Consider the following 19,837-nt stretch of genomic DNA (forward strand, 5'->3'; position numbering starts at 1 on the left):
TAACATATTTTGGAGCGCATAATTTAGAATATGTTTTTGGGTTGTGTAATTTGAAAAAAAATTGCATTTTACAATTTATAATAAATTTTCAAATTGCATAATCTAAAATTACATGTATAATAATTTAATTAAACTTTATTTTCAAATATAATTTTACACTTAATTTAATAAAAATATATTACACTAATAAATTGTTTTTTGGAGATTATTTTAGTTGACCCAAAACTAAGATTTAACCTATTTAGACCTTAAATTGACGTGACCTAACCTAAGTATCTTAATTGTGGTAAACAGTAACAAACAAAATCTCTCAAATATAAATTTTTATACCTTCAAAAGTTAACTTTAAAGTCTGTATTGTCAATTTTAAAATTTGGCATAATTGTCCCTTTTTTTCCTTCCATTTTACTTATATAGTTTAAGTTTGGTTCCTTAAATTTAGAATATTTCATTTTCAATCCATAAAATGTCTCTATTATACAAAGTTGATTTTGTGGTCGCTCAGTGAAATAACAATCCCAAGAGCTTAGAAAAATAAAAGGCATAAATTAGTGTTCAAATGTTATTTATCAATTAATCGATTAAAACAGAATTGAATATATTAAATTGGGTAATTTAATATATTAAGCTTAGTTTAATTAAATTGCTCCTTGATGTTTATCAGAACTCCAGAATAAATTTATAAAAAAAAAATTGATTTATCACAGATCAATGCCTGAAAGTTGGAACTCTGTTTCTCTTATTAACGAAAACAGTTTTACGAGAAAGTCTGGTAGAAGCAAGATTTTTTTATTAGTAAATCAATATAAAAATATGGGTGTTTTTTTTTCTCTCTCTTAAACTCAAGTATATCGAAAATTGTAATTTATCTCGAAATGTTGATGAAAAAATATCAATTGTTTTTTTTTTAATTTAAAAGAATTTGTTGATTTTACTATCCCATTCCTTTCAATTTTTAAAAGAAAAGAGTTACCTTGTTAAGAAAATAATTTATTTTAACAATTTTTTCCTTGAAATTTTTGGAAAAATTCAATCCTCTTGAACCAACCAACTAATTATATCATGGAGTATAAATCTATTAACCATGCCTATGTATAATTAAGTAAAGGATCAATGACATTTTGATTCAATAAAAATTTTGTCATTTTATTCAAACAACAAATGTGGTCCTCGGGTCAATTAAAATGTCAAGTTGAATTAAAACCTTCGGCACACAATTGAAGTGTATTTATTGGTTCTTGTTTAGGGGAAACATGCAAACATTACTAAACCAAAATAAAAGAGATGTGAAAATGTAATAGTTTTGGGTTAGGGTGTGATAGCAACATCCATAGGTACACTTATTATTTTCGTCTTAATTACGTGTGTGTTCCTATTTTGATTTGTTTTAATACTTCTGCTACCATAAAAATGAGTGTGAAGCCAATGTTGTTTTGATTGTTTGTTTCAACATTGTTATTTAGTAGATTTTATGTTTTTGTTGGCAGTCCCATACAGGGGTGGCAATGCGGGCAGACCCGGCCCGTTTAGGCTCGTCCGCATAAGGTCCGCACAACGCGGGCTGGTCCGTCTTGTTCTGCACACTTTCTGCGGACTGCAAACACTGATTTGCCCTGCATATTTTTTGGCCCGCGGGCTGGCCCACTTATTTTTATTTTTTTATTTTTTTTTAATTTTTATGATAAAACTTTCAATGTTTAAAAATTAGGAAACTTTAAGAAGTTCACAAAATTAAGTAAAGACTTTGGGGTATTGGATGATAAATTGATAATTCAACATTTTCATCATATTCATACTATGACATACACAATGTATTCTTTAAATTTTAGCACATTAAAAAAATACATAATACTTGTCTTTTCCAGTTATACAAGAATTTGAAACGTTAATGCAAGAGTCCATAAAAAAAGTAATTAATATACACAAATGCAAGTTTTTTTTTTTAATTTTATGCGGACTTGCGTCCAGCCTGCGCGGGGCTGCAGACTTATGCGGGCCGGGCCACTGCGGTCCTGCGGGTTCACTACCCTGGTCCGCCCCGCGTTTTTTCGCGGTCCTGCGGGCCAGGCCCTAATTGCCACCCCTAATCCCATATCAACTAGATATAAGATTAATTTAGAATATATAAGCGGGTGCAAACCTGATCTTTCAAACCAATTTTTTAGAATTAAATTAGGCTTAAAGTCCAATTCTTAACATGGTATTAGAACCATTATTAGAGCTTATCCTAACAAGATTTGTCGAGCATATGGTTCCACTCACCATCGCAGACCACTCATTAATGTTTTGAGTTAGGTGTAAAGTCCAATTCTTAACATTTTGAATCATGATTTTTTTCATATAGGGTGATGAAGGTCTTTTTAGTGGTGTTTAAAATGTACCTCACAATGTTTTAATTAAATCCAAATTGATTTAATCGGATAAAATTAGTTATAATATAGTTTAAATTTGAATTTAAATTTGAATTTATTTAACTTTTATAAAACTATCAATAAAACTAAGGTTATTGTATCTGATAAATTTAGTTGTCATATATTATTTTTATTAAATAATAATTAAAATTTGTTTTAAGAATAAATTATTAAATTTGGAAGATGAGTGAGAGTATGTATTTACTAATAAGAGGATGATTAAAGAACCAATGATTTAAATTGGAACTTTTCCATTTTTTTATGTATTGTTTTTTCTTGCTCTTAATACTTTTGTTTAAACATTTTCTCATTTTTTTTATCACGTGATAATATGAACACCTATGCATGCTTCATATATTTGTCTACTTTGAATAAGACTTATTGTCCTTTTAGGCTAGTTGTCCTAGTTAAGTTTTTTAACTTGTCATAAGTTTTTTTTATAAACCAAACTTCTTCATAAGTTTTTCTAGACGAAAAAATAAGAGGGTGTTTAATGTCAACAACTATTTCTATCCTTGTCAATGAGAGCCCCATAGATGAACTCAGTCCAACGAAAGATCTTAAACAAGGCAATCCACTTGCATCTTTCTTATTTTTGATAGTGGCCGAAAGATTAGCAGGGCTAGCAAGACAAACTACAAAATTGTATGTCTTACAATATATTATGGTGGTAAGTAATACCACTGAAATAAATTTGTTACAATTTGTTGATGATACCCTCTTTCATATGTGAGAATACAATGCAAGATGTGATGATAATAAAATGTATTTTAAGGAGTTTTGAATTAGTTTCATGACTAAAAGTTAATTTCTTTAAAAGCAAACGGGGAGGGATAAAGGTGGATACCACTGAGTTAAGCCACTATGATGCCATATTTAACTGCATTAAGATGACAATACCATTCATGTATTTAGGAATCCCAATAGGGGGTAATTCTAGAAAGAGGAAGATGTGGAAAAGTATGATTCTTAAAATCGAGAAAAAACTAGCAAGGTGGAAAGCTAAAAAATTATCGTTTGCAGGAAGAGTTACCATGATTAAATCTATAATTATCGTGTTTCCTCCTTCTTTCTTTTAATATTTTTCAAAGCACCAAATTGATGATTAAAGAAATCACAAATATTCAAGGACAAATTTTATGGGGTGAGGATCAAAGGGAAAGAAAATATCATGGGTGAAATGGACAAACATTTGCAAACCAAAAGATAAAGGAGGATTAGGAATAAAAGACATACAATTATTTAATGAGGCACTCTTAAAAAAATGGAAATGGAGGCTTGCAACTGAAATCCCCGGTGTGTGGATGGATACATTATTGTCAAAGTACAACGAATGGAGAGAGCTTAATAAGGAAATTATAACAAAAAATGAATCAATGTGTGGAGGGATTTAAAGAGTGTAACATGATTAGAGTTATGTCCAAATTGGTTTGACAATAATATAACATGAAGATTATGAAAGGGGACAAAAATTAAATTTTGGCATGATAAGTGGAATGGAGGATTATTGTTGGCACAAAAATATCCTAGAATGTATAACAATTCAATTGATAAGCATCTTTTGGTCTTAGTGATGGGCAATTGGAATAATATGATATGGGAATGGAAATTTAGATGGAGAAGGGAATGGTTTGAGTGGGAATTAGATTAAGTTAATGGATTTAGGGAAGAAATCTCACAATATAGATCATTGACTCAAGAACAAGACACATGAGAATGGAAAGTAGAAGAGACCAAAATTTTTACTATTAAGTCAACTTATAATATCATACAAAATAATTACAATACAGAACAAATTGATTTTTTTAGAATAATTTAGGAATTAAAAGCAATTCCTAGTGCATTACACTTTGTTTAACGAGTAGATTTGAATTGCATAGCCACAAAAGATAATTTAGGTAAGAGAGTGGTGCAATTGTCTTACAATTTATGTGTCTTGTGTGGTGTATGTGAAGAATCAATTCAACATTTTTTCTTTAAGTGTATGATATCTAACTTTGTTTAGAATCTTTGTTTTAAATGGTTTGGGGTCTTAACAACACAACATAATCAAACTTTACAACATTTTGGTCAATATTGTATGCCTGGTTTGAATATAAAACGAAATATGTTTTGGAAGGTGATGTAGGTGATTATGATTAAAAGTATATGGGACCATAGGAATTCCCTTGTATGTAGAAATGAAAATAGGAATGGTAAGAAAATTTTTGGTATAACACACTTAAAAGCTTGGACATGGTTGAGAAACAAAAATATTAAAGGCAAAATTTTCACTCTCAGATTGGTGTCTATGTCCAAAAACATATATTCAATCTATTATAAATTAGTTCAGAAATGAGATAAAGTTAAGGGTCTCATCCGCAATAATGTTATTATCTTTCATTCTAACCCCTTGTTGCCATCACCTATACTATGTGTTATTTTTTTGTTAAGGTTTTTAGGTAACTTATTGCAAAGGAGGTGGTTGTCTTGAAATTATTAGAAACAAACTATCTTGGAAAAGAAATCATCTCTTGTTGACTTTAGTAGAAAAGATGATTTACTGAAATTTGTTTAGCCTTAGTATTTTTCAAATGTATTATATGTTACATATAGGTTGTTAGATTTATCTTGGTATGAGACGATCCTATAATACAATTGTATAAATAGATTTTGTTTGTGGATTTTGAATGTTGAAAAGGAAACGTAGTATTCATAGGTTTCAATTTATCATTTCTTATGTTTTTATTGATATTGTACATGAGTTGATGCATCTAATATCTCATTTTTTTTATTTATATATTAGTTATTGTTAATAAAAAAAAGAGAAAATAAGAAAAGAAAAATCAAATTAAATTATTCATTTGTTAGAATTAACATACGTACGGGTTCAAAAATAAAAATTGAAGAATCTATATGAGAACTCATATAAATTAATTCATGCAAAAGTTAATTTTAGCTTATTCAAAAATAATTTTAATTTGTTTTCTCTCTCAGAACAAACTTAAGGAGAAACTTAATAAGCGCCACGTTAAAGTGAAAAAAAAAAATCTTTTAGTTTAGATGCAACTTTTGAAACATACACTACTTAGACTTAAGAAGAGGTATGCAAATCTTAATCACAGATTTCTTGAGAAAGTTCATTTTGATTTTTTCAAATTCAAAAACATAACTTATTGAAATTCAATTAATTAATTTAGTTTTAAAATAAAAAATATGGATCGAATTTAAAACGACACTACAAAAACAGTTTTAAACATGATAATTTTAATTTGACAGTTTTTTAAAATTGTTACTATTTATAATAATAAGATAGTTGTAGAATTGTCATTTTTGCCATGAGAAATATAACATTTATAACAAATGTTTTTTTTTAAATGTCATACCTTTCTTGAAAATTATGACATTTGAACAGCAATTTTTTTAACAATTTTTTAGTTTTGTTGTTGGACCAATTTTTTATCTTATTCGCTGCACCCCACATTTAACACCAACATCTAACATTTTTTGTTTATTGGACCCCGTGCTTTACCACCCGCACTTTTCATTTTGGGTTTTACTGATGAACCCTATACATTTTATTACTTCACCTCCACTTCTTTTAATTTATTTTTGGGCTTTTGCTGATTACATGTCAAGGTTTACTTACCCATCCTTATTTTTAATATTCTCACCATCTAAAGATTTGGGTTTCTCTTTTACTCTTTACGATACTTATTTAACTATTCATAGTTCCACCCTTTTTTTATTATCCCATATTTTGAAATACACACCAAACTTTTTATTAAAATAAAAAATATTTTTTAAAATTATAATAAAAACAACATTCTTTAATAAAAAAATACAATAAAATATACAAATTAAAAAAATATAAAATAATTGTTAGATACATATATGGTTGTTCACATTGTTTTGTATTCAATGTATTCAATATTTTTCTTCAAAAAATGTTTTTTTTTTGGTATTTTTTCTTTTTAAGGTTTGTATAATCTTTTGTATTCGCAACGACGTTTGATATCCCAACATAAAAGTATGAATACCCATGTGACTGGACGTATCATCCTAGTACTTGGTACATTTATTTTTTTTATCATCACAAAAATACCAAACAATATAAAAGTTTTATAGTTAAATTTTTTTCATCAACATTCAAAAAGTTCTTTTTTAGAACTACATAAACTCTGATTTTTCATTGAGAATGAAAATATGTAAAAATAATGATTAATCCTTGTTGTGTCATTTTTAAAAAAAATGTCTTTTTTGTTTCTTTTATATAGTCTTTTCTTTTTTAATTTTAGGAAAAAAAATAAGTATTTTAAAAAAAGTACATTGTTTTGTACATTTAATTAAAGGTATTGTATTCAGATGAATATTATAGGGTACCGATACATCCTTTACATGTAACCAATTTTTTAACACAAAATCAAACTTTTATAGATCACATATTTATCTCATGGCCTTTCCATAGTTTTTCAAAATAAACTATGGTGACAACTCTAAATCTTAATTTTATCTAAACTTATTTTTGATTCAAAGTCCGATTGCGATTCCGGTTGTGACAAGCGTGAAAGTTTTCACTTTGGACTTTGATAATGTTGTGGTAAGATTCGTTGGTAAATCCATCACTTATGGATTTTCCTTTAAAATTCATTGGTAAATCTATCGATAATTGAATTTTTTGAAAATCCATTGGTAAATCTATTGATATTTGAATTTTTTGAAAATCCTTCGGTAAATCCATCGATAATTCTATTTTTGAAAAATTCACTCGTTATTGTATTTTTTTTTTCAAATCCATTAGTAAATTCGTTAGTAATTCCATTAATAAATTAGTCGACAATTCCATTTGTAAATTTGTCAGTGAAATGGGTACCATTGTTATAAATTAATTAGAAGTGGGTGAAAAGAAGAAGAAAACAAGAAGATGAGAAAGAGAAAAGAAGAAGTAGGAGGTGGCACTTTAGACATGTGATTTTCTTCTTCCTCTGTCTGAGAAGATTGCCTTTTTGAGAACTTTAAGTGAGTTCCCAAAGGTGTATTCCTGGTTTTAGCATTTCCAACATTGAACCTGCTAAGCAATTTTTCTATATATTTTTCCTGAGATAAATTTAGAATACCTTTAGATCTATCCCTAAAATTCTCATACTAAGAATTTTCTTGGCTGGACCAAGATCCTTCATTTCAAAATTTTCTGACAATTGTTTCTTCAACCTGTCAATTTCTGCCATATTAGCACCAGCAATCAACATGTCATCAACATACAAGGCAAGAATGATATAACTATCAACATATTTCTTCACGTAACAACAATGATCTTCTTCACATCTGTGAAATCCTGAGTTTCTCATAAACTCATTAAACTTCTTATACCATTGTCGCGGTGCTTGTTTCAACCCATACAAACTTTTATGAAGCTTGCATACAAGATTCTCTTTGCCTTGTACTTCAAAACCTTTTGGTTGTGCCATAAAGATTTCTTCCTCAAGATCTCCATGTAGGAATGCAGTTTTCACATCTAACTGCTCCAGATGAAGATTTTCTGCAGCTACTATACTCAAGATAACTCTGATGGTAGTCATCTTGACAACAGGAGAGAAAATTTCTGTGAAGTCAATTCCTTGTCTCTGTTGGAACCCTTTCACTACGAGTCTGGCCTTATATCGTTTGCTGCCATCTGGTTCTTCTTTTAACCGATAGACCCACCTGTTTTGCAAAACCTTCTTGCCTTCTGGAAGCTTGGTTAAAGACCATGTCTTATTCTTCTGAATAGACTTTATCTCATCTTCCATAGCTAGCTCCCACTTAATAGATTCACCTCCCTGCATAGCCTCAGCAAAATGCTCTGGCTCACCAGCATCAGTCAACAACAAGTAATGCAATGAAGGGGAGTACCTTTGTGGTGCTACAATTGTTCTGCTAGACCTTCTAGTCGGTAATTCAGGAGTTACTGACTCTTCTATCTGTTCAGATTCTGACCCAAACTCTGACTCGGGCTCTAACTCAGGCTCTACTTCTGTATTCTGCCTTCTGTTGGCTATATCACTTTCTGAAACTTCTTCTAATGATACCTGCTCTGGCTTTTTATTTGCATTTGAAAATTCTGCAGTCCTGTCCTTATAGAACATGTTTTCATTAAAAGTAACATTTCTACTTTTGATAATTTTCTTGTTTTGGTCATCCCAAAACCTGTAGCCATACATGTCAGATCCATAGCCAATGAAATAACATCGCTTTGCCTTAGGGTCCAATTTATCTCTACTATTAGAGTTCAACAAAATATATGAAGCACAACCAAAAACTTTCAGATGTGAAAGGTTTACCTCATTTCCAGACCATACTTCTTCGGGTAATTGATAGCCTAAAGGAACTGATGGTCCTCTGTTTATGAGATAGACTACTGTGCTTATTGCATCTGCCCAAAATACCTTGGGTAATCCTGACTGGATTCTCATACATCTTGCTCTTTCATTCAAGGTTCTGTTCATTCTTTCTGCCACACCGTTTTGTTTTGGTGTTCCTGGAACCGTCTTGATCATTCTGATCCCATTCTCTGAACAAAACTCCTTGAATTGATTACTGTCATATTCTCCACCATTATCAGACTTCAAACATTTAATCTTTAAACCTGTTTGAGTCTCAACCTCCTGTTTCCACCTTTTAAACACAGAAAACACATCAGATTTATTTTTAAGAAAATAAACCCATACCTTTCTTGTAGAGTCATCAATGAAGGTTACGTAATATTGTGAACCTCCAAGAGATTTCACTGGAGCTGGCCCCCAAACATCTGTATGCACTAGTGCTAGTCTTTCAACTTTAGACGACTTACTTGTTTTGGAGAAGCTAACCTTTTTCTGCTTTCCAAAGATACAATGTTTGCAAGGTCCAACGTCAACATGCTTCAAGTTAGGTATTTTACCTTTTGAGACCATGAGCTTCATTCCTTTCTCACTCATATGCCCAAGCCTCTGATGCCACAAAGAGGAACTGTTGCAAACTTTTGCAACTGATATCATATCCTCATCTGCAATCATGTAAAGAGATCATCGCTTCTTCCCACGAGCAACAACAAGATTACCTTTCATTACTTTCCAGTGTCCATCTCCAAAGGTGGTGTAATGACCTTCATCATCCAACTGCCCTATAGATATTAAGTTTCTCTTTAAGGCAGGAATATGTCTGACATTATTCAAAGTCCACACACTTCCATTAGAGGTTCTGATATTAATATCACCTCTTCCTATAATATCAAGAGATTTCCCATCTGCAAGGTAGACCTTCCCAAACTTTCCTGGAACATAGTTAGATAATAGTTCTAAGGAAGGTGTAGTATGAAATGACGCACCTGAGTCCATAATCCATGAATCAATAGAACTATCTAGACTACATAATAGTGCATCTTCAATTTCATCAGTTGCTGTATTTGCTGATTGATCATCATCTTGCCTCTTGTTGTTGTTCTTCCTTGGAGCCCTACATTGATTTGTAAAGTGACCCCTTTTCTGACAATTCCAACAAGTGATATCATTCCGAAATTTTGGTTTTGATTTCTCTCTAGACTTTGATCTGCCTCGGCCTTGATTACGACCTTTCTGGCTACTTCTTCCTCTAGTTTCAGTACTCAATGCTGAACCGGAACTAGAACTGGAAGATTCCCCTGAACCTTTCCTGCGAACATCTTCGCTTAAGATCAAGTCACGAATGTTATCAAGCTTCAACTTACTATTACTTGTAAAATTACTAACTGCAGTAACAGTTGCACTCCAACTTTCCGGAAGAGATGATAATAAAATTAATGCTTTCACCTCATCATCAAATGTTATCTGCACTGATGTCAACTGCGCAATAATTGTATTGAATTCACTAATATGATTAGTAATCGAGTTACCTTCACCCATTTTTAGGTTGACTAGCCTGTGAATTAAATACACTTTATTGGCTGCAGATGGCTTCTCATACATATTTGACAATGCCTTCATCAAATCTACGGTTGTGTTCTCGTTCATGATGTTGAACGCAACATTCTTGGCTAATGTCAACTGGATCACACCGAGTGTTTGCCGATCTAACAAATCCTATTCCGCCTGCTCCATGTCAGTTGGCTTCTGCCCTGTTAAGGGTAGATACAACTTCTTCTGATACAGGTAGTCCTCTATCTGCATCTTCCAGAACCCGAAGTCACTGCCATCAAACTTCTCAATCCTCACCTTCCCTTCTTCCAATGCCATTGCTCTTGCTGCTTTGACGAAAGCTCCTGCTGCTTTTGACCAAAGCTCCTGCTGCGGCTTTTGACCAAAGCTCCTGCTGCCTTTGACCAAAGTTCCTGCTGTCTTTGACCAAAGCTCCTGCTGTCTTTGACCAAAGCTCCTGCTGCGGCTTTTGACCAAAGCTCCCACTACTTCTCTAAACTAAGATCCCCAAGAAGAAAAAATAGAAACCAAATCTTTTCTGATGTGGAAGATCAGACAATGCTGCAACCACAGAGCATACTAAGAAAAATGACTCTTGATACCAATTGTTAGGAACAAGGCAATAAAGGAAAGAATAAAGGAGAGAAAAATAGACACAGAGAATTTAACGTGGTTCGGCGTACAATGTGTATGCCTACGTCCACGACTACACTAGGAAGTATTTGTATTTCTGGTGTATCTTAAAGCTTTACATAGAGTCTCTTATATAGTAAAATAGAGAACCACATCTCAATATTCTAAGCGATGTGGGACTAAATCAAGCACCATAATTCTAACAGATTGTAGCCACAAAGGTGACCATTGTCAGAGCCCTAAAGGCAACAATGACAACAATGGAGGTAGTGGTTGTTGATGGAGGAGTAGGAGGAGGAAAATGAGAAGGAAGAAGAGGAGGGGGAGAAAGAGGAGGAAGAGTTGGCGATGATGTCAGCGAATGCGATGACGACAATGACGATGAAGGTAAGGAAGTAAAAAAACGAGAGGAAGAAAACAAATATTTATCGACAACTTTTACTGATGACCAAAATTTGTTAGTAATTACCGATGAATAATTATCGACGGATGTTTCAGTATAATTACTAGTGAATTTTCTTATTCGTCGGTAAAATTTTTGACAACAATGACAATTTTTTTATTAGTAATTTTCATTTATTTACAGATTTTGGTGATTTCTGACAAGTTGTCTCAGTAATTTTATTTTTTTAATGAGATCAAAACTAATACATCATAATATAACCTTTGCCTATTCAAAACTAGCTAGTGGTCTTAGTTTCTGTTCCAAACCAATCTCACAAGCACTCCTTTGCCACACCTGCATTATCATCTACTCACATGAATTATCATGATCACGACAGGCATATACCATCATAAAATACGCAAGGTAAACTAGAGATGATTTAAAACTTATAAATTTTAAATAAAAATAGAACAAAGCTAATAATTCATAAATTTGGCTATTCATAAACAATGTCAAACCATCTATCATCCATATTCATGTTACCAAAATTTTATGAATCATTTAACATATATCATTACTAACACAACTTTCGAAGGACTGACGTATTGACTAACACCCTACGATTTTGCACCTGTCATTGCTTAGTCATTATTGCTTCACAAGAGCTATAACTATAACAGGTTTAGGCTTCTCCCTATCCATAGAGTATGTCAGCGTGAATTTTACGCCTATCAAGCTCGACTTCTACAAACACTCTAGACAAGAACTTGTTTCGACTCTCACCTCTAACCATTTTCTTCTATTTGATTTTAACGATTAGTAGAGTCAAGATAATCTTATTTAAGTCCCTATCGGAAATTCATCTCACACAAACCACAAACCACACGCTAACATGAAAGTATTCCCCCTTGGGAATAACTAACTTCACAACCCTTACATACAATCATTTGTAGTAAAATCTCAGATTTAATCAATTGGTCCCTTTTGGTAGCTGTCAATCTATCATAAATTATTAATTGACATAAAAATATGCATTTAAATTGCACCAATAAGGACTAATTGCTCAAACATCAATATCTTCAAATAATTTCTCATAAATTACCCGAATTTAACAAATCAAACAACCACGAACCAAAAATCTCCAATTTTACATATTTAACACAATGGACTTCATCAATTGTAGTTACAAATTCAAAATTAGTAATGTCTAACCAAAACTAATTTGCTTAAACAATTATACAATGTCAAATCAAACTAACTTCCCTTACCTCTAGTTGAGTTCTCAACGAAACCTTCACCTTTACGTCCTACATATATTCTTCCAATGGTTTTAAAGACACAAATATGAGTTTTGATTTAATGATCTAAACACACCTTTGAATTTATAGAGGATAATTTTTTTAAGGAGTTTGTTACAGACACATGAAACACCCTTAGAGTCACATGATGGTCAAACACAAATTATCTTGAGGAATAAAGCAAAAATAGAACTTACTCTATAATTGAAATTGATCGGTTAGAATGATTGCTCTTGTTGGTAGATCACAAGATGTGTTCAAATCTACAAGAAGATGAGAAACACAATCAGGATTTTAGGATTTTAGAGATAGGTAAGTGTTAGGTTTTACAAGGAGGGGGTTTCACTAGGGAGAACAACACCAATGAGATCTGAGCCTAACCACATAAGACACTGACACCACTCTCAACCCAAAACCTTAAGGCAATGGGTTTATGGGCCTTGATCCTTATATGGTGCTCTACTTTCTCAATTCTGGTCAATGTGGGACTTAGACTCACACTTAGATTCCTAACATTCTCCCCCTCAAGGGTGAGTCCCTTCAACCACATTGGTACACTCCCCCTCCAGCGGAAGCATTCCCAACCACGAGTACCCCTTCTCGTACCGCCGTTCATCTTAACGGGACACGCTTACCTGGAACCCTTGCCAGGAAGACTTTCGATACAGGGACCATACTGTACTCGTCTGAGCCGGTTTTCAACCATCGGCTCTGCTACCACTCTGATGGGGAAAACAACAACAAACAATATACCAGAGAATGCAGCGGATATAATTTCCCCTAACTTGCAAGAATCTATGAGGAGCAATAATCAAAGAGCAGCAATAATAAATCACCAAAAGCACAAATAAAGGCACCAAGATTTTTAACGTGGAAAACCCCTCAAATCAAGAGTAAAAACCACGAGTCGTCCAGACCAAAGAAATAGCTCCACTATGATCAACAAGAGTACAAAAGAGTCTCAATCAATAGCACAAATTAGTGCCAACACCCAACCTAATAACAAAGCAACAAAGCTTTCAAATAGAGAAGAACAAGAGAGGAAAACCTCTAAAATCACTGCTGCAGTGCGAAATTAATATCTCCCAACTCAGACCTCGTATAAAAGATCCGACCGGTCAGAATGAAGAGCAATGAGTTCCGAACCTGCTGTAAAAATTTCAGCCCGATCCAACGGTGAACGAATCCGCCGCGCCGAATTTACTGCGACAGCTCTATGAAAAACGTGAACCATGAAGATACCTCAAAATCCATTTCACAGCATTCCAATGCTCTCTACCTGGGTTTGACAAAAATCGACTAACTGTACCAACAGCATGTGCAATATCTGGTCTTGTACACACCATCGCATACATCAAACTGCCCACCGCAGATGCATAGGAACTCTACTCATATTGGTCTTCTCAACTTCATTTGAAGGACTCTGTTTAACACTCAGTTTAAAATGAGTAGCAAGAGGAGTACTCACAGCTTTAGCATTTTCCATCTGGAATCTCTGCAACACCTTCCTAATGTATTGCTCTTGTGATAGATAAATCTTCTTTTCTCTCCTATCACGTGAGATATGTATGTCAAGAATCCTTTTAGCAGCTCCTAAGTCTTTCATGGCAAAAGACTCGCCAAGTGTCTTCTTTAACCTGTCAATTTTGGAAATATCTTTTCCAACAATAAGCATGTCATCAACATATAATAACAGGATAATAAAGTCATCATTAGAAAAACTTTTAACAAAGACACAATGATCAGAAGTAGTCTTCTTGTAACCTTGCTCACACATAAAAGACTCAAACTTCTTATACCACTGCCTTGGGGCCTGCTTCAAACCGTATAGACTCTTCCTTAGTCTACACACATAATCTTCCTTGCCTTTAACAAGAAAACCATCAGGTTGCTTCATGTATATCTCTTCCTCCAAATTACCATGAAGGAAAGCTGTCTTCACATCCATCTGCTCAACCTCCAAATCAAGAGTAGCAGCTAAACTTAGCACAGTTCTGATGGATGACATTTTCACCACAGGTGAGAAAATCTCATTGAAATCAACACCCTTTTTCTGTCTGAAACCTTTTACCACTAATCTGGCCTTGTACCTTGGAAGCGTAGAATTTGAATCTTGTTTCACCCTGAAAATCCACCTAGTTTCCAATGCCCTTTTGCCCTTAGGCAATTTCACCAAGTCGTAAGTGTGATTATCATGCAAAGATTTCATCTCATCTTGCATTGCATCCAGCCATTGTTTCTTCTCTTCACTATCCAAACTGTTAATCATCAACATCACCATGTTGCTCATTGTCTTGAGCTTCCGTTTCAACATTCTCCAAATTGTGAGCGGGCAACTTCATCGGATTACCATCAGTGAGATTACTGTCTTTCTCGGGTGTGGTCTTCTCCACCTTATCAATGTCTTCAATGGTCTGGTCTTCCATGAATTGTACATCACGGCTTCTAACAAGCTTCTTCTCAACAGGATCATAAAACCTGTAGCCAAATTCATCCTCACCATAGCCAATAAAGATACATTGCCTTGTCTTTTTATCTAACTTGGATCTTTCATCCTTAGGAACATGAACAAATGCCCTGCAACCAAAGACACGCAAATGATCATATCTAACATTCTTACCAAACCAAATTTTGTCTGGCACCTCAGTATTCAAAGCAACTGCGGGACTGAGATTAATAACATGCACAGCTGCAAGCAATGCCTCTCCCCAAAAGTGCTTAGGCAACTTTGCTTCTGAAAGCATACATGTAACCCTTTCAACCAAGGTCCTGTTCATCCTCTCCGCTAGACCATTCAACTGAGGAGTTTTAGGAGGAGTTTTCTCGTGTTTAATACCATGCTGCCTGCAATAAACATCAAAAGGTCCACGGTACTCACCACCATTATCACTACGGATGCATTTCAGCTTCTTGCCTGATTGCCTCTCAACCATAGCATGAAATTCCTTGAACTTTTCAAGTACTTGACCTTTCCACTGAAGAGCATAAACCCATAGCTTCCTGGAACAATCATCAATAAAAGTAACAAAGTAAAGTGCACCACTAAATGACTTTACCTTTAATGGGCCACAAACGTCAGAATGCACCAATTCAAGCAATTCTGACTTCCTTGAGGGTGGATGCTTCTTAAAAGATACTCCGGTTTGTTTACCAGCCATGCAATGAGAACATTTCTCCAATTCTGCATTTCTCAATCCCATAAGCACATCCTTTTTAGCTAAGCAGTTAAGCCCTTTCTCACTTATATGACCAAGCCTCCGGTGCCACAAAGATGCCTCCATATACATAGCATTCACACTGTCTTTAGCAACCAAAGCTTTAGTCCAATACAATTTAGATTGTTTCTCCCCTCTGGCCATAACCAAGTTACCTTTAGTGAGCTTCCATTTACTAGAACCAAAGTGATTGTCATAACCACAATCATCAAGCAACTGCACAGAGATTAGATTAAAAAGAACATCTGGAGCATGTTTGACTCCTTTAAGCAACAACTGCACTCCCATGTTGGTTTGCAGGCAAACATCACCAACACCAATCACTTTAGACTCACCATCATTACCCATCTTCAACACTCCAAAATCACCAGAAGTGTAAGATGTGAAGAACTCCTTCCTAGGTGTAACATGCAGTGTAGCACCACTATCAATAATCCACATGCTCTCATCAGATACAAGATTAACGGACTCAAAGTCACGAAGAAGAACAAGATCACCATCTGTAGCAGTAGTGACACGATCATCATCAGCATGGTCATTCTCTCTCTGTTTGCCCTTCTTGTCTTTGTTCTCCTTTTTCCACTTAAAACAGTATTTCTGAATGTGCCCAGTTTTATGACAAAAATGACACTCTAAATTCTTGTATCTTGACTTGGACTTGCTCCTACTCTTTTCTCTACCACCTTTATGTTCCTTTTTCTGACTTCTCCCCCTAGCTTCTGTAACAAGCATCTCAGACTGAGATGAAGAACCATGTGCCTTCCTCCTCATCTCTTCATTAAGAGCACCGCTCTTTGCCATCTGAAAAGAAACAACACCATTCGAGGCAGAGTTCGTAATTGAAACCCGAAATACCTCCCAAGACTCTGGTAGAGTATTAAGCAACCATAATCCCATAACTTTATGCCCATTCCTGACAATTGATCTAGGAGCCCTTGAAACTCATTTAAGTGATCAGAAATAGAAGAATTCTCCCTGTACCTCAAATTCATCAAGCAATTTAACAAATACAATTTATTATTGCCCGACTTAGAAGCATACAAAGACTCAATCTTCTCCCACAAAGCTCTGGCATGTGTCTCATTAGCAATATGATTATAAACATTATCTTCAACATATTGTCGAATAAAACCACATACCTGTTGGTGCTCAAAGTCCCATTCTTCTTCAGACATAGAATCTGGCTTCTGTGTAGCAAAGACCGGAAGATGCAATTTCTTGACAAATAATAAATCTTTCATCTTGCCCTTCCACAAATGATAATTTGTACCATTCAAAGCAACCATCTTTGCATTTGCCTCCATCATTCAAGCAAGTAAATATAGCCCAACCAAGAGCTCTGATGCCACTTGTTAGGTTTTACAAGGAGGGGGTTTCACTAGGGAGAACAACACCAATGAGATCTGAGCCTAACCACATAAGACACTGACACCACTCTCAACCCAAAACCTTAAGGCAATGGGTTTATGGGCCTTGATCCTTATATGGTGCTCTACTTTCTCAATTCTGGTCAATGTGGGACTTAGACTCACACTTGGATTCCTAACAGTAAGATGTTATCAAAGAATTATACTAAGGAGTTAGAAACTTTATAAAAAATGTGAGTGACTATGCTGAAAATCTCTATTTATACCTTTGCTTGCTTTTATTACTTATTGATAATAGTATATGCATACACATTTTATAAAACCATTTTCTCTTCTAATTATTTTATTTATTTATATTTTGTTTAGGGTCTCATAGTAGTTAGTGAAAGTTATAACTCACATAATTTTCCTTTTTTATATTATCAGTCACATTTAACCTATTTTTTTTTATATTGTATATATCTATTAAAATAGACATATGTAAATTGATGAATTGAATTTGAATATTTATTTATTTTTAACTCCTTTAAATCCTGTACTTTAAAACCAAAAGAAACTCTATTGCAATATTAACCCTTTTAAATGATAACCAAACAACTAAAGGAAATAGGAAAACACATAATAGTTTTATCAACCATATGCCTAGTTCTGAGCAAAATTTAACGAATAGAATTACCAAAAATTGCCAAACGGTCTTTCTTTTCAAGCCATTTTATGAGTTCGGACAAGTATATTAGTTCTTTCCTCCTCTGTATGAAATAATCGTCAATGTTGTAAGACTAGGACCACTCATTAATTTAGTTAGAATAATACAGGAATAATTTAATCAATGAATCACTAATTGACCAACATGAACATGAATTATTATATTATCAAATATATAACTTTGTATTCCCCATTTCAAATTTTAGTCGTCTATAAGGCCATAAAAACAATGTAAATTTTGGGGATGAAATTTACAATGGTTCATAAGACCCCTAGCTAACCTAACTCTGCGTATTGAGGGAAGAAGTTTATATATATATATATATATATATATATATATATATATATATATATATATATATATATATATATATATATATTATTTATTTATTTATTGTGGAAAATGATTTTGGGTGTGTGTGAGGTCATGTTAGATGGGTGTTTGTTGCGTAAGACAAAGAATAGACCAAACTGAAATTAAATAATAAGACGAAAGGACCATATGAATATTTTATCCTTAAAATTTTAATAGATATGAAACCATATTTTAAATATTGTGACTCCCTCAATCATTTTTTTTCTTCTACAACTTTAAATTTGGTCTCAAATAGTAACTTAAATCTAATTGCTAATGGTACGTAATAGTTTTGGGAAATAAAACATTTAACCCTAAAGTTCATTTACATTAAAATAAGAGTTAATTATGATAGTTCGTACAGTTCTAAATGAGACAGACGGAGTTGGAATTAATACAGGAGATATGAAAAAAGAAAAACATAGATGGACAAAATAATAAATATAATAAATAACTTGATCGAACAAGTGGAGTGTGATAGAAATAAATATTGGAGAAAAAAAATAAAATTTAAATGAAACAAACTAAATATATTTAAATAAGGAAATGTAAATTTAAAATAAAAGAAAAAAAAAACAATTTAAGTATTTTCAAAGAAAGGAGAATATAATTTAACAATGTTTCAAGTCACTAATGCATCCTTTAGACATGGAATCAATTTCCAAGTGCTGATTCTGCTTTGACTAAAAATATTCTTAAGGAGTCCATATTCATGCGGCAGCAGAAGGAAGAAATTTTATATTCCTCTTAAAATTCACGACTGAAGGAAAATTGTGATGAACTAATTGCGAACACATATATTATACATGGATGGTGTATCATTAGCTGCATGTATCGAAGCTACACACGTGACATTCTTCAAACATTGTGAAAAAAAAGAAGAAAATTTCATAGCAACCTGAAGAAAATATAGAGAGGGAAGAGAAAGAAAGCAATAGTAGAATAATGTCCTAAGACTGAAGGTGTTTGACAGGGTGAGTGAGGGTTAGGGCCAGTATTCCTTTGACAAGAGTTTGATGTGTGTATGATTATTGAGCCTTTTAAGCTTTGAATTTTAAAACGAATGAATGTTCTGTAGATGTTGGGTTGGTGCATATTAAATGTTAGAAAAAGATGTTAAGAAGAGAGAATCTGTGTGGTTGGAAGGCCAAGCTGAATATGGTAGTGGGGTGGTGGGTTCTGGGTTTTGGTGCAGTGATGCAGAATGAAGATGGAGTTTTTTAGTATTGTGAAGTTAGGTTGGCGGTGAGAGAACAACGGGGCGAATTCTAAGCCTCAAAATACGGGTCAAACAAGAATGGATGGTGCCACTCCCTTAGACTCTAAGCATTCCTTTTACGTAATTTAATACCACCACTCCAAATACACTCTTCTCTTCTCTCTTTCCCTCTCTTTCACCACCCACTTTGATACAACATTTCTCAAAATCCTAAATTATTACTCACTCTAATCATCCTCTCATTACACAAAATACACATTTAATTATGTATCTGCATAATCTAACTCAACTTCCTTTCTGTGGTATTAATTACTGCTATGTGGACTATAAGTGACTCTTTCATCTCACATGATTGTTATC

This window comes from Vigna unguiculata, chromosome 9 (genome assembly GCF_037176805.1).
Source record: "Vigna unguiculata cultivar grain cowpea cultivar isolate G323 ecotype 2 chromosome 9, ASM3717680v1, whole genome shotgun sequence".
Taxonomy (NCBI): domain Eukaryota; kingdom Viridiplantae; phylum Streptophyta; class Magnoliopsida; order Fabales; family Fabaceae; genus Vigna; species Vigna unguiculata.